General features: G+C 38.3%; 3 non-coding genes across 3 annotated transcripts; all 3 read right to left on the minus strand.

The window, feature by feature from the left end:
• Nucleotides 1-2028: 2028 nt before the first annotated feature.
• On the minus strand, nt 2029-2100 carry TRNAP-AGG (transfer RNA proline (anticodon AGG)). The gene has a single exon. It is a non-coding gene; the product is annotated as a tRNA-Pro (tRNA).
• Nucleotides 2101-8345: 6245 nt separating this feature from the next.
• On the minus strand, nt 8346-8417 carry TRNAP-AGG (transfer RNA proline (anticodon AGG)). The gene has a single exon. It is a non-coding gene; the product is annotated as a tRNA-Pro (tRNA).
• Nucleotides 8418-11926: 3509 nt separating this feature from the next.
• On the minus strand, nt 11927-11998 carry TRNAP-AGG (transfer RNA proline (anticodon AGG)). The gene has a single exon. It is a non-coding gene; the product is annotated as a tRNA-Pro (tRNA).
• Between the last annotated feature and the right edge of the window lie 3371 nt (nt 11999-15369).

Genomic DNA, 15369 nt, shown 5'->3' on the forward strand with positions numbered 1-15369 from the left:
AGAGACAGGGTTGCCAGATTCAAATTGCTAAAAAGTAGCGAGCTGACGGTCTAAAAGTAGCGAATTTGTAATAAGAGTAGCCCAATTTTTCGTTTAGTGACTGATACGGGTTTCAAAGTAATCTATTATGATATATAGAGTACATTAAACGATTTTAATTGTTTTATTAACATTATCTCTGCATATATATATTTAACCAATATGATAATAGGATAACTTACCAATATTTACTGTTTGAAGCTTAATGGGTGCGAAGTCCTTCCACGTCTTTACAGTTGAAGATTACCAAGATCTTGATCTGCATCCACAACCTCGTTCTTGTATATTGCAGACTCATATTTAAGCATTGACATGAGTGGTTCAAATGACGAGCAACAAGTAACATTTTCTTCAAGATATGTTTTGATTCTCAAGACTGATGTCAAAACCTCAAGTCTCATTCCCATTCAAGATTTCTCAGTTTAGTTTTCACAGACGTTACTCTCGAAAATATCCGTTCAACCAGGGCATTACTGATTGGCAAGCTGTATATTTTCAACACAAATTCAGCGAGGTCAATCAGTATGGGATCGCCAGCAGTGTTCTTGACAGTTATTGTCTTGGTCTAAAATGACGATTCAGATGTCGGAATTTGTCCCTTACAAATGTTGGACTAGTCAATGGTTAACAGTAGGCGCCACTGACTTTCAATTTCACTAAGCTTAGATTGGTCAGCTAATACTAACGGAAGTTCCGAAAATAGTGGCCATGTAAGCTAAGGCATATGATAGGTAACAGATTTTTCACCTTTTTTATAGTTTCAACATTACTTAGAATACGAGAAAGAAGCTATTTGCAAGCTTTCATTAAAAAATTATCGCATCTTTCTTGAACATTTTGAAACTTTTCCTGGGCTGTAAAATTGTTTTGTCTGTTAGTGGCCAGAAGTGTTGAAAATTCGTAACCAAAGTCAACTTTCTCCAGGGGCAGATACATAGAATTGTAGTCCAAATTAACATGAAGCTTTGCATGATGAGGACGAAAGATTCTTCTGAGTATTCCAAGAGTGAAGTTTTCTAAGACAGTGAGAAGGCTTTACTGATCTGCTTCATCTTTTGATAAAGTAAATTCATCCTTTCAAAATCATTTAGGATTGGTTTGAGACATGTGAAATATAGCTTATTGGAGGGATCAGCGTACATTGAAAATAGTTGCCTTTGCAACATATTTACCACAAGAGGAAAAAGCTATTTGGTAATGAGTTGTTAGAGAACCTCACTGATCAAACGGCCGCTTTACACTACCGCTCCTTGCCAACCATCGTCTTCCTGACAAAGGTATTAACTGTAAGGGATCTTTCCCATCATTTATCAATCTGTAAATTTCTAGATAACTTTCTCCCCTTAATGAAGATCTGTGGAACCAGGTGTAGCTTTTGGGATGAAGTATTATTAACAATTAAGGTTGAGAAATCTATTGCCCCTAGGGAGGATTACCTTGCCTTGCGGTTACTTTTTCTTTCAAAGGTTCCTAGGATCAACGTCTCCAGGGGCCGTTCTCTGACCAGGGCTCTCCTGCGGTAAGTGGTCTAGTCAATCAGGCTGTTGGACTCGGCAGTGATTTGTACAGATTATGTTATTAAAGCATAAATAATCATCATTGAGTTTCTTAATATTAATAGCCCAACTTGCGTTTAAACTAGCCCAAAAAGTCGCAAGTAGCAAAATTAAAAATTTAGGAGCGTGGGGCTCTCAAAAGTAGCCCAATTCACTACTTGTAGCCCAATCTGGCAACCCTGGAGAGAGAGAGGCAAAAGGGAAGGTGCAGAAGGGGAGTGGTTATACGAGTAGAGTAAAGACTGGGGTGAACTGCAGGGGAAAGAGGGAAGAGAGGATCATAGATGAGACAGACCCGGGCACCATCTGGTATCCTTTCCAGTGACACTAGAGAATTTATTTTCGAATTTAAGCTCCTAATGTTGCAATTACGTATAAGAACATATATAACTATAATATTTAACATAATAAATCCTTGTTTTAAAATTAACGCGGGCCTGTCCGGGAGTTGAACCCGGGACCTCTCGCACCCTAAGCGAGAATCATACCCCTAGACCAACAGGCCGCTGAGAGAACTGCAATATATATAACAACTAAATCATTAGAAAGTGGAGCCTCTTGCGGCAGCAGCAGCAGCAGCAGGAGGACCAGTCTCTCTGGGAGCCTAGAGCCCCAGAACTACCAGCTGTCAACCCAAAATGGTTTAGTTTAGTTTCTCAAACAGCGATGGAAGGAAGTCCGTTAGGCCTATTAAAAAACTCCTGACCTTGGGTGAGGCTGACTGTACTGTCACCTAACGAGTTACTGGCCAGAGCTGAGGGTGTTTAACCGAGCGCCAACGTGATGTGAACACCATGCGTCGAGCAGCGCCTTCCTGGAGAATGAATTTTAATGAACTAATGACATTAATTCATCAGAATCTTAATGATTCATTAAGATTAATGAATCTTATTAATTAATTCTTAATTAATAAGAACCAAATTGTCCTTCCTGGACAATTTAATTTACTCTTCGGTATCTTTCCCTGAAATCCTGAAAAAGCACGAGTAACGCCAGTTCATAAAGGAGGCAATATGGAAGACATAAACAATTACAGACCAATATCAACTATACCTATATTATCAAAAATATTTGAAAAAATTATTTATAAACAGCTCTACTCCTACCTCGTAAAATTCAACGCACTAAGTCCCAGTCGGTTTGGCTTCCACTCCCAAAAGAGTATCAATGATACAATTTTTAGTCTGCTTAATATCATTTACACAGCCCTTAACAAAAATAAGTTCCCAATTGGACTCTTCATTGATCTGAGAAAGGTCTTTGATACTGTTAATCATAACTACCTCTTCCTTAAACTTCACCACTTTGGAATTCGAGGCCCTTGCCCTGAACTATATTCGATCCAATCTTAGAGATAGACATCAATATGTAGACAAAATTATGTAACCTCCCACACTCTACCATTCACCGTAGGGGTGCCACAGGGCAGCATCCTAGGACCTCTTCTGTTTCTTATATACATCAATGATCTGTCTAATTTCTCTAACATTTTTAAACCTATAATATTTGCTGACGATACTACCTCCTTCTATTCAGACCCCCAATCCACACACTAAATAATGATGTTTATAACCAATTAAAAAATTTACTCAAGGATGTCAACCAACAAACTCACACTAAACATAGAAAAGACATACTACATTTTATTTGGAACCAAATCGACAAATGGAATTCAGCTTCAGATAGACAATGAATCATCTATTGATGATAGACATCAGCAATAAAAGTGATGGAAAGTTCCTTGGCCTAGACAAGAGACTCAACTTCAACACGCACATACAACGCAACCAATAAAGTTTTGAAAGCGGTAAGTGTACTTTCTAAAATCAATTGTTCCAAACTCTGCTCTCCTCTCATTACACTACGCGCTAATCTATCCCAGTCTTACATACGGGATCTGAGCATGGTGGTTCAACTGCTGCAAACCACCTTAAGCCCATCATCACTCAGCAAAAATCTGCTATCAGAACAATAACAAACTCTGTTTTCAGAGAACACACAGCTTCCCCTGTTTAAATCCCTAAACATGCTAAATATAAACTCACTCCACACATTCTTTTGTGCCATTTACAAGTACAAAACCTCGTTCCTACATGCCATTCCTGATCTGAAACTCTTCTTTGGCTGATGCAATTGAACCCATAATCACAACACCAGAAATAAATATCTCCTTAAATCCCCAGTCAAACTAAATCTGTGTAAACACTCTATGCAAATAAAGAGACTTAGTCTATGGAACTCACTCCCTTACAAATTAAAAAGTTGTCCAGCCTACGCTTTATTCAAATGTAAAAACCAAAAACTACATAATTTCATCCTCATAGTTTCCTACCTAGTGCCTTAAACTCGCACTGTATCGTGTGCTGCCCACTCCCCCCAAAATGTGTGCCTAAGCCATACAACTTCACCGTTATATTCACTGCCATCATCTTATATCATGGTTGTTATGTTGAAAGCAAATTTTGCTACGATGTACCTAGAAATATTCCTCAAATTATGCTACATTGTACCTGTTTGATTAGCCTCAAACTTCACTGTAATTTAACAGCTAATTTTCTTCAAATTTCCTTACAAATGTACTTGTACTTTCTGTTTCAATTTTGCTACATATTACCTACTTAAATTTTTCTTTTAGATTAAGAACATGCCCGAAACGCTATGCATGCAAATACCTTTACAAGAATGTGTAATCATCAATGCTATATATGTACTCTTATAAACCCAATTAATGTACCTTCTTGTATATAAATAAAAAAATAAATACATCTTCATATGTAGGGTTACTAATTTCTAAAATTAACTTTATTGTCATTTTTTTGTTCAGGTTCAAGTGGGTTTATATCCTCTCTGTGAGGACTAGAACAAAAGATTTTCAGTGCACAAATACTCTCAATCAATCGTCAAACATCAACTTTTGAATGATGTTTGACGCTACTAAGATTTCAATGGCATTGATAATGACATTGCTGGCAACATAAGCACTGCACGCACTCTGTTATATATAATTGTGCCACAGTGAAATCACACTGGCGTGATATATCAATGAAAATCATTTAGAGGAAATGGAGTGGCTTCAACTCACGTCCTGGTGATATTCAGACACCTGCCTTAACCGACTCGGCCACGATGGTACAAAAGTCCACCAACCCAAAACTTACTGCCTGTTGTTTTTGTGTTGTTTCAGATTTAGCTACTCAGAACGAAGTGTCCATGTAGCACGGGCTATGGTGAGCCCGTAATTGAGTTCGGTTATTCGCGATAACCTTGTTACTCTGATATTTGGCTCTAGGTTTAAAATGGAGGAGTGGATTCCTCCTCTTTCCCTGTCTGTTTATCGCTTCTGTTTTAGTGCACTGGTTTTAGTCTTGTTTTATTAAATTATCTTGATGGCGGATGTAGATGCAGACTGCTCACTAGTGAGTCCCATTCCTCAACGGCTTTTCTAATCATTGTAGTCGCGGTGGAATGTGCATCTAATGCAGCTGTTGTCGTTGGATTAATGTTGAGTTTGATGCGTAGGGCTTCAGTAGCTTCACATTCCAGTAAGAAGTGCAATAGTGGCGCCTCTGCTTCTGTTTCACAGATGTAACACTTTTTAACTATTGGGTTCATTACCTCCCAGCAGCACTTGTAACCAAGTCTGAGTCTGTGTATTGCTTCTGCAATGTCTCTGGATATCTTTTTGCCAGGTTTGAAAGAGGAGTAACCATGCAATGGCTTGTTGGTACCATATCGCATTGGATCACCCTTCGGCTTCTTTGGCTCTGTGGCGACTTTTGATAGTTGAGAATATTTTCTTCTTGATTTGCTCCTTAATCTGTGAAAAACTTGGAGGTATTTGAACCTGTACAACTGGTAGAGCAGTAGCGGTTTTTGCTAGTGAGTCTGTCTTTTCATTACCATCTATGCCAATGTGACGTGTTATCCAAGTTAGGGTGATTGACAGCCTTAGATTATGGGCTTCTTTTCCTATATGTTGAATTTCTGTGAGGAGTTGTATATTTTCTCTGTGCTGACTGGATAACAATGCCTGGAGCGATGATTTAGAGTTGGTATGAATGATGACATCATGTAAATTATTCTCAATTGTATAGTTTATTGCCTCCTTCAGGGCATATAATTCTGTTTGCAATGTTGAGCACCCACTATTCATGCTCCAGTAAGCTTCATGGTTGTTAGTGCAAACTGCTGCCCCTGCAGAACCTCTTTCTTGATAACTAATCCGTTTGTGAAGATGTGAGTTGTTGTAGGTCTTGAGATGGTTTCCATTTGTTGTTCTATGACTGCTTTCAGCCTCTGCGAGTCACATTCTGATTTTTTAACTGGTAATCCTTCAATGATTATCCTTAGATTCGAATCTTCCCATGGAGGAGGCTGCCGAAAGTGTTGATATGGTCTATCTTCCCCTTTGTTTTTAATGGTCCATTTCAGGTCCACTTTCTTTGGAATCTTGACCAGATTATCCATTCATGTGCTTGTTCTATATTAAAGGTTTTTCTGAAAGGATCTCTGTATGCTGTCTTTGATTGACAGACTGGCGGTGGTTCCAATAAGTTTTGCTGTTATGGTGGCTATCCTTTGTTTCATCCTGTTTTCTAATACTGGTAAATTGATTTCCATTCTAAGGTTCTCTCTACGCGTCCATATAGGTGCTCCCAGCATGAGAGCATCATTTTGAGACACTTCCAGTTTCTCCCATTGATTATCACTGAGGGATGTAAGAGCAGGGGCAGCATAGTCAATGAGTGACCTAACTGCTTGAACGTAGTACATTTTGAGTACTGGTAGAGATGCACCCTCTCTAAGACTGGTCAAGGAGCGCAAAGCTGAGTTTCTGGCTTTACAGCGTTCCCGAAGATATTCAATTTCTTGAGTGAATTTCAACTGGTTGTCTATTATAACTCCTACGTATTGAAAAGAGATAACCACTCAATTTCATGTCGTTGTATTGCAAATCTGATGTCTTGAGTTCTCATTTTAACGGCCATAGCTTTTGTTTTATTGCTGTTTATTTCACTGCTATGCGTTCCGCTTCACTGCTGATAATATCTAGACATTTTTGTATTCACCTCGTTGTTCTTGCGGGGGTTGAGCTCTGCTCTTTTGGCCCGCCTCTCAACTGTCAATCAACTGTTTCTAACTACTACAACTACTACTACTACTATTATTTTTCACATCACACACGTGGATGATTTCACAGTGTGCATGGTTCCTTGCGCCTTTGCCATTGATGGTGACCACAAAGTCGTCTGCATAGTTAAGAAGTTTGGCTTTTGGTAGCTTGAGTTTCATGAATTGTTCCATGAGACAGTTGAAGAGGAAGGGGCTTAGTATTCCTCCCTGCGGAGTTCCACTTTCCAGCCTCTTTGAGATCGATGTTTTTCCTTGGAATTTGATTTTAGCTTCTCGGTTAAGCAGGCTTCCTTTGGCAAAGGCAAGAGCGTGTCCTTTGATTTCCTTATCCACAAGGCAGCACTGTGTAGCTGGAGCAATGGCTAGCTCGAAGGCTTTTTCAAGGTCAAGAAAAATAAGGATTCCAGGTTTGTTATTGAATTGATCCAAGAGAGAGGTAAGGCATTCTGTGGTTCCAACACCTTTTCTGTAAGCAAACATATTTTGGTGTTGTGGATTGGTTTTCCATTCAATTCGATTAAGGGCCATTCTTTCTGCAGTTTTGGCCAGACAGCTGGTTAATGAGATGGGTCTTGAATTTCCTGGGTCTTTAGGTTTTGGAATGGGAATTATAATTACACTGTTCCAAGAGAGTGGTCGAGTTCTTGTCATCGCTACTCTGTTGATGAGATTCAAGAAGGCTTCTTCACCCTTTTCTCCTAGCTTGGCTAGAATGTTGTAGGTGATTTTGTCCTCGCCTGGAGCTGTATTTTTAGTTTTCTACTTACTGCAGAGGGAAGAAGAGGATGGAGAAGAGAGGAGAGATGTTGGAGAGGAGAAGAGAAGGTTGGGGATAAGGAAAGATGTAATAAAGAATGGGTGACTGGGAAGAAGGGGAAAATAGACACGGTAGCAGCCATGTACCCCCCCCCTCCCCGTCTCGTATCTGTACAAGATAATGTGTCTGTTTTTTATCAGTTTGTCCAAGGTTGCAGGCCAGATACTTGGGGCTAGCCTCACAAAATTTTGAAGGGTGATTTTTGATTGCATGAGGAGTATCATAGTGTGGTCAAGGTCGATTCCAATGCCTCACTTTAAGAAGGATCAGCTACTATTCCAACTGACAGGAACTCCTACGAAGTCCAAAATAGGGGTTCAATTTTCCAGATATTTGTTCAAAACATTTTCGTTAATAATATGGCAAGTTAAACACAATATAACCACATCATTTTCTAATTACGTCGTTAAAACATTGAAGCAAAGTAATAATTATAAAAGTAATATTGCGGTTACGCTGTGTTTGCTGGTATTGTTTATTCTGAGGGAGGGAGAGAAATGAGGGGAGGAAAGGAAGAAGTGAAAGAGGAGAGAGAGAGAGAGAGAGAGAGAGAGAGAGGGCAAAAGGGGGGGGGGGCAGAAGGGAAGTGGTTATACGAGTAGGGTAAAGACAAGGGTGAACTGCAGGGGCAAAAGGGAAGAGAGGATGATAGGAGAGACAGACCCGGGCACCATCTGGTACCCTTTCCAGTGACACTAGAGAATTTATTTTCAAATTTAAGCTCCTAATGTTGCAATTACGTATAAAACATATATAACTATAATATTTAACATAACAAATCCTTGTTTTAAAATTAACTCGGGCCTGTCCGGGAGTTGAACCCGGGACCTCTCGCACCCTAAGCGAGAATCATACCCCTAGACCAACAGGCCGCTGAGAAAATAGCAATATATGACAACTAAGTGATTAGAAAGTGGAGCCGCTTGCGCCGGCAGCAGCAGCAGGAGGATCAGTCTCCAGGGAAGCCTAGCGCGCCACAACCCCCTTTTACCTCAATAAACTTATTTCAATTTCAATTTCAAAACCAGCTGTCAACCCAAGATGGTTCAGTTTTGTTTCTCGAATGGCGATGAAAAGAAGTCCGTTAGGCCTATTAAAGTACTCCTGACCTAGGATGAGGCTGACTGTACTGTCACCTAACGAGTTACTGGCCAGAGCTGAGGGTGTTTAACCGAGCGCCAACGTGATGTGAACACCATGCGACGTGCAGTGCCTTCCCGGACAATGAATTTTAATAAACTAATGACATTAGTTCATTAGAATCTTAATGATCCATTAAGATTAATGAATCTTATTAATTAATTCTTAATTTATAAGAATTAAATTGTCCTTCCTAAACAATATAATTTAATCTTCGCGTACCTTTCCCTGATATCCTGAAAAAGAACGAGTAACGCCAGTTACTCGTGCGGCAATATGGCAGACATAAACATTTACAGACCAATATCAACCATACCTATATTATTAAAAATATTTGAAAAAATTACATATAAACAGCTCTACTCCTACCTCGTAAAATTCAACGTACTAAGTCCCTGTCAGTTTGGCTTCCGCTCCCAAAAGAGTACCAATGATACAATTTTTAGTCTGCTTGATACCATTTACACAGTCCTTGACAAAAATAAGTTCCCAATTGGACTCTTCATTGATCTGAAAAAGGCCTTTGATACTGTTAACCATAACTACCTCTTACTTAAACTTCACCACTTTGGAATCCGAGTCCCTTGCCCTAAACTATATTCGATCCAATCTTAGTGACAGACATCAATATGTAGACAAAAATTATGTAACCTCTCCCAATCTATCATTAATTGTAGGGGAGCCACAGGGCAGCATCCTAGGACCTCTTATGTTTCTAATATACATCAATGATCTGTCCAACTTCTCTAACATTTTTAAACCTATAATATTTCCTGACGATGCTACCTCCTTCTATTCAGACCCCCAATCCATACACTGAATAATGATGTAAATAACCAATTAAAAAGTTTACTCATGGATGTCAACCAACAAACTCACACAAAACATAGAAAAAACCTACTACATTTTATTTGGAACAAAATCGACAAATGCAATTCAGCCTCAGATAGACAATGTTAACATCAGCAATAAAAATTATGTAAAGTTCCTTGGCCTAGACAAGAATCTCAACTTTAGCACGCACATGCAACACAAACAAAAAGTCTCAAAAACGGTCAGTATACTTTTTAAAATCAATTATGTTCCAAACTCTGCTGTCCTCTCATTATACTACGCGCTAATCTATCGCTATCTTACATACGGTATCTGTGCATGGGGGTTCAATTGCTGCAAACCACCTTAAGCCCATCATCACTCAGCAAAAATCTGCTATCAGGACAATAACAAACTCTGTTTTCAGAGAACACACAGCTCCCCCTGTTTAAATCCCTAAACATGCTAAATACAAACTTACTCCACACATTCTGTGCCATCTACAAGTACAAAACCTTGTTCCTAGATGCAATTCCTGATCTGAAACTCTTCTTTGACAGATGTAACAGAACCCATAATCACCACACCAGAAATAAATATCTCTTTGAAATCCCCCGTCAAACTAAATCTGTGTAAACACTCTATGCAAATAAAGAGACTTAGTCTATGGAACTCACTCCCTAACGAATTAAAAAGTTGTCCAGCCTACGCTTTATTCAAATGTAAAACCAAAAACTACCTAATTTCATCCTCATAGTTTCCTACCTAGTGCCTTAAACTCGCACTGTATCGTGTGCTGCCCACTCCCCCCAAAATGTGTGCCTAAGCCATACAACTTCACCGTTGTATTCACTGCCATCATCTTATATCATGGTTGTTTTGTTAAATGCAAATTTTGCAACAATGTACATAGAAATATTCCTCAAATTATGCTACAATGTACCTGTTTGATAAGCCTCAAACTTCACTGTAATTTACCTGCTAATTTTCTTACAAATGTACCTGTACTTTCTTTTTCAATTTTGCCACATATTACCTACTTAATTTTTTCTGTTAGATTAAGAACATGCCCGAAACGCTATGCCTGCAAGTAGCATTACAAGAATGTATAATTATCAATGCTATATGTGTACTCTCATAAACCCAATTAATGTACCTTCTTGTATATAAATAAATAAATAAATAAATAAATAAATAAATAAATAAATAAATAAATAAATCTTCATATGTAGGGTTACTAATTTCAAAAATTAACTTTATTGTCATTTTTTTGTGCAGGTTCAAGTGGGTTTATATCCTCTCTCTGAGCACCAGAACAAAAGATTTTCAGTGCACAAAAACTCTCAATCAATCTTCAAACATCAACTTTTGAATGACGTTTGACGCTGCTAAGATTTCAATGTCATTTTATAATGACATTGCTGGCAACATAAGCACTGCATGCACTCTGTTATATATAATTATGCAACAGTGAAATTCCACTGGCGTGATATATCAATGAAAATCATTTAGAGGAAATGGAGTGACTTCAACTCACGTTCTGGTGATATTCAGACACCTGCCTTAACCGACTCGGCCACGATGGTACAAAAGTCCACCAACCCAGAACTTGCTGCAGAAGGAAGAAGTTGGAGAGGAGAGGAGAAGAGAGGGTTGGGGATAGGGAAAGATATAATAAAGAATGGGTGACTGGGAAGAATGGGAAAATAGACCCGGTTGCAGCCATGTACCCCCCCCCCCCCTTTCGGTCTTGTATCGATACAAGATAATGTATCTGTTTTTTATCAGTTTGTCCAAGGTTACAGGTCAGATGCTAGGGGCTAGCCTCACAACATTTTGAATGGCGATTTTTTATTGTATGAGGAGTGTCATAGTGTGGTCAAGGTCGCACCACTTAAAGAAGGATCAGCTCCTATTCCAAATCCCAGGAACTCCTACGAAGTCCAAAATAGGGGTTCAATTTTCCAGATGTTTGTTCAAAATATTTTCGTTAATAATATGGCAAGTTAAACACAATATAACCACATCATTTTCTAATTACGTCGTTATTAAAACGTTGAAGCAAAGTAATAATTATAGAAGTAATACTGTGGTTACGCTGTGTTTGCTGGTATTGTTTATTCTAAGGAAGAGAGAGAAATGATGGGAGGAAAGGAGGAGGGGAAAGAGGAGTGAGAGAGAGGGCAAAAGGAGGGGGGCAGAAGGGGAGTGGTTATACGAGTAGGGGTAAAGACAGGGGTGAACTGCAGGGGAAAGAGGGAAAAGAGGATGATAGGAGAGGCAGACAGACCCAGGCATCACCGGGTACCCTTTCCAGTGACTTTAGAGAATTTATTTTCAAATTTAAGTTCCTAATGTTGCAATTACGTATAAGAACATATATAACTATAATATTTAACATAATAAATCCTTGTTTTAAAATTAACTCGGGCCTGTCCGGGAGTTGAACCCGGGACCTCTCGCACCCTAAGCGAGAATCATACCCCTAGACCAACAGGCCACTGAGAGAACTGCAATATATATGACATCTAAATCATTAGAAAGTGGAGCCTATTGCGGCAGCAGCAGCAGCAGCAGGAGGATCATTCTCCCTGGAAGCCTGGCGCGCCACTACTACCAGCTGTCAACACAAGATGGTTTAGTTTAGCTTCTCAAATAGTGATGAAAGGAAGTCCGTTAGGCCTATTCTGACCTCAAAAGCTTCATTGAAGGTTGTAACAGAACCCATGAGCACCACACCAGGAATAAATACAGTTTTGATATTCCTAGAGTACGACTTAATCAAACTAGAAATGCTCTACAAATCAAGGGACCCAGAATGTGGAATGACCTTCCCAACCATGTTAAAGACTGTACCTCTCTCAACCAGTTTAAGATAAAAACTAAACACTACCTAATAAATTCCCTGTAACCCACCTCACTCCTTTATTGTCAACCCATGTCTGTTATTTTATTATTATTATTTTTTTTAATCAACACTGTTTGTCAACCTATTGTATTTGTGCTGCTTTTTCAGTCATGTTCCCCCTTTTTTTTATCTTTATTTGTATTTGTTTTCAACACTTTTTATTCTTTATGCTCAATTAGTATTAAGTTCTAGATATTAATGTTTTTCTTGCCCGAAACGCATTGCGTAATAGTGGCTTTAGGCATTGTATGTACTAGCTCTATCTATATATCAATCCATTAATGTAACATCACTTGTATGTATGTACCTTACCTGAATAAACATATCTATATTTATTATTTATTTATTAAAAAACTCCTGACCTAGGGTCAGGCTGACTGTACTGTCACCTAACGAGTTACTGGCCAGAGCTGAGAGTGTTTAAGCGAGCGCCAACGTGATGTGAACACCATACGTCGAGCAGCGTCTTCCTAGAGAATGAATTTTAATGAATTAATGACATTAGTTTATTACAATCTTAATGATTCATTAAGATTAATGAATCTTTTTAATTAATTCTTAATTAATAAGAATTAAATTGTCCTTCCTGGACAATTTAATTTAATCTTTCTTCGCGTATCTTTCCCTGATATCTTCAAAAAGCACGAGTAACGCCAGTTCATAAAAGAAGCAATATGGCAAACATAAACAATTACAGACCAATATCAACTATACCTATATTATCAATATATTTGAAAAAATTATTTATGAACAGCTCTACTCCTACCTCGTAAAATTCAACGTACTAAGTCCCTGTCAGTTTGGCTTCCGCTCCCAAAAGAGTACCAATGATACAATTTTTAGCCTGCTTAATATCATTAACACAGCCCTTGACAAAAATAAGTTCCCAATTGGACTCTTCATTGATCTGAGAAAGGCCTTTGATACTGTTAACCATAACTACCTCTTCCTTAAACTTCACCACTTTGGAATTCGAGGCCCTTGCCCTGAACTATATTCGATCCAATCTTAGTGACAGACATCAATATGTAGACAAAAATTATGTAACCTCCCTCACTCTACCATTAACCGTAAGGGTGCTACAGGGCAACATCCTAGGACCTCTCCTGTTTCTTATATACATCAATGAACTGTCAAACTTCTCTGACATTTTTAAACCTATAATATTTGCTGACGATACTACCTCCTTTTATTCAGACCCCCATTCCACACACTAAATAGTGATGTAAATAACCAATTAAATAGATTACTTATGGATGGCAACCAACAAACTCACACTAAACATAGAAAAGACATACTGCATTTTATTTGGAACCAAATCGACAAATGCAATTCAGCTTCAGATAGACAATGAATCATCTATTGATGATAGACATCAGCAATAAAAGTGATGGAAAGTTCCTTGGCCAAGACAAGAGACTCAACTTCAACACGCACATACAACGCAACCAATAAAGTTTTAAAAGCGGTAAGTGTACTTTCTGAAATCAATTATGTTCCAAACTCTGCTCTCCTCTCATTATATTACGCGCTAATCTATCCCTATCTTACATACGGGATCTGTGCATGGGGGTTCAACTGCTGCAAACCACCTCAAGCCCATCATCACTCAGCAAAAATCTGCTATTAGAACAATAACAAACTCAGTTTTAAGAGAACACACAGCTCTCCTGTTTAAATTCCTAAACATTCTAAACATGAACTTTCTCCACACATTCTCTTATGCCATTTACAAGTACAAAACCTTGTTTCTAGATGCAATTCCTGATCTGAAACTCTTCCTTGACAGATGTAATTGAACCCATAATCACCACACCAGAAATAAATATCTCTTTGAAATCCCCAGTCAAACTAAATCTGTGTAAACACTCTATGCAAATAAAGAGACTTAGTCTATGGAACTCCCTAACAAATTTAAAAGTTGTCCAACGTACGCTTTATTCAAAAGTAAAACCAAAAAGTACCTAATTTCATCCTCATAGTTTCCTACGTAGTGCTTTAAACTCGCACTGTATCGTGTGCTGCCCACTCCCCCCAAAATGTGTGCCTAAGCCATACAACTTCACCGTTGTATTCACTGCCATCATCTTATATCATGGTTGTTATGTTGAAAGCAAATTTTGCTACAATGTACCTAGAAATAAACCTCAAATTATGCTACAATGTACCTGTTTGATAAGCCTCAAACTTCACTTTAATTTAACTGCTAATTTTCTTCAAATTTTCTTACAAATGTGCCTGTACTTTCTGTTTCAGTTTTGATACATATTACCTACTTAAATTTTTCTGTTAGATTAAGAACATGCCTGAAACGCTATGCATGCAAGTAGCTTTACAAGAATGTGTAATCATTAATGCTATATGTGTACTCTCATAAACCCAATTAATGTACCTTCTTGTATATAAATAAATAAATAAATAAATAAATAAATCTTCATATGTAGGGTTACTAATTTCTAAAATTAACTTTATTGTCCTTTTTTGTTCAGGTTCAAGTGGGTTTATATCCTCTCTGTGAGCACTAGAACAAAAGATTTTCAGTGCACAAACACTCTCAATCAATCGTCAAACATCAACTTTTGAATGATGTTTGACGCTACTAAGATTTCAATGGCATTGATAATGACATTGCTGGCAACATAAGCACTGCACGCACTCTGTTATATATAATTGTGCCACAGTGAAATCACACTGGCGTGATATATCAATGAAAATCATTTTGAGGAAATGGAGTGGCTTCAACTCACGTCCTGATGATATTCAAACACCTGCCTTAACCGACTCGGCCACGATGGTACAAAAGTCCACCAACCCAGAACTTACTGCCTGCTGTTTTTGTGTTGTTTCAGATTTAGCTACTCAGAACGAAGTGTCCATGTAGCACGGGCTATGGTGAGCCCGTAATTGAGTTCGGTTATTCGCGATAACCTTGTTTCTGTGATATTTGGCTATAGGTTTAAAAT

Source organism: Procambarus clarkii, chromosome 43, assembly GCF_040958095.1.
Source record: "Procambarus clarkii isolate CNS0578487 chromosome 43, FALCON_Pclarkii_2.0, whole genome shotgun sequence".
NCBI classification, from domain to species: domain Eukaryota; kingdom Metazoa; phylum Arthropoda; class Malacostraca; order Decapoda; family Cambaridae; genus Procambarus; species Procambarus clarkii.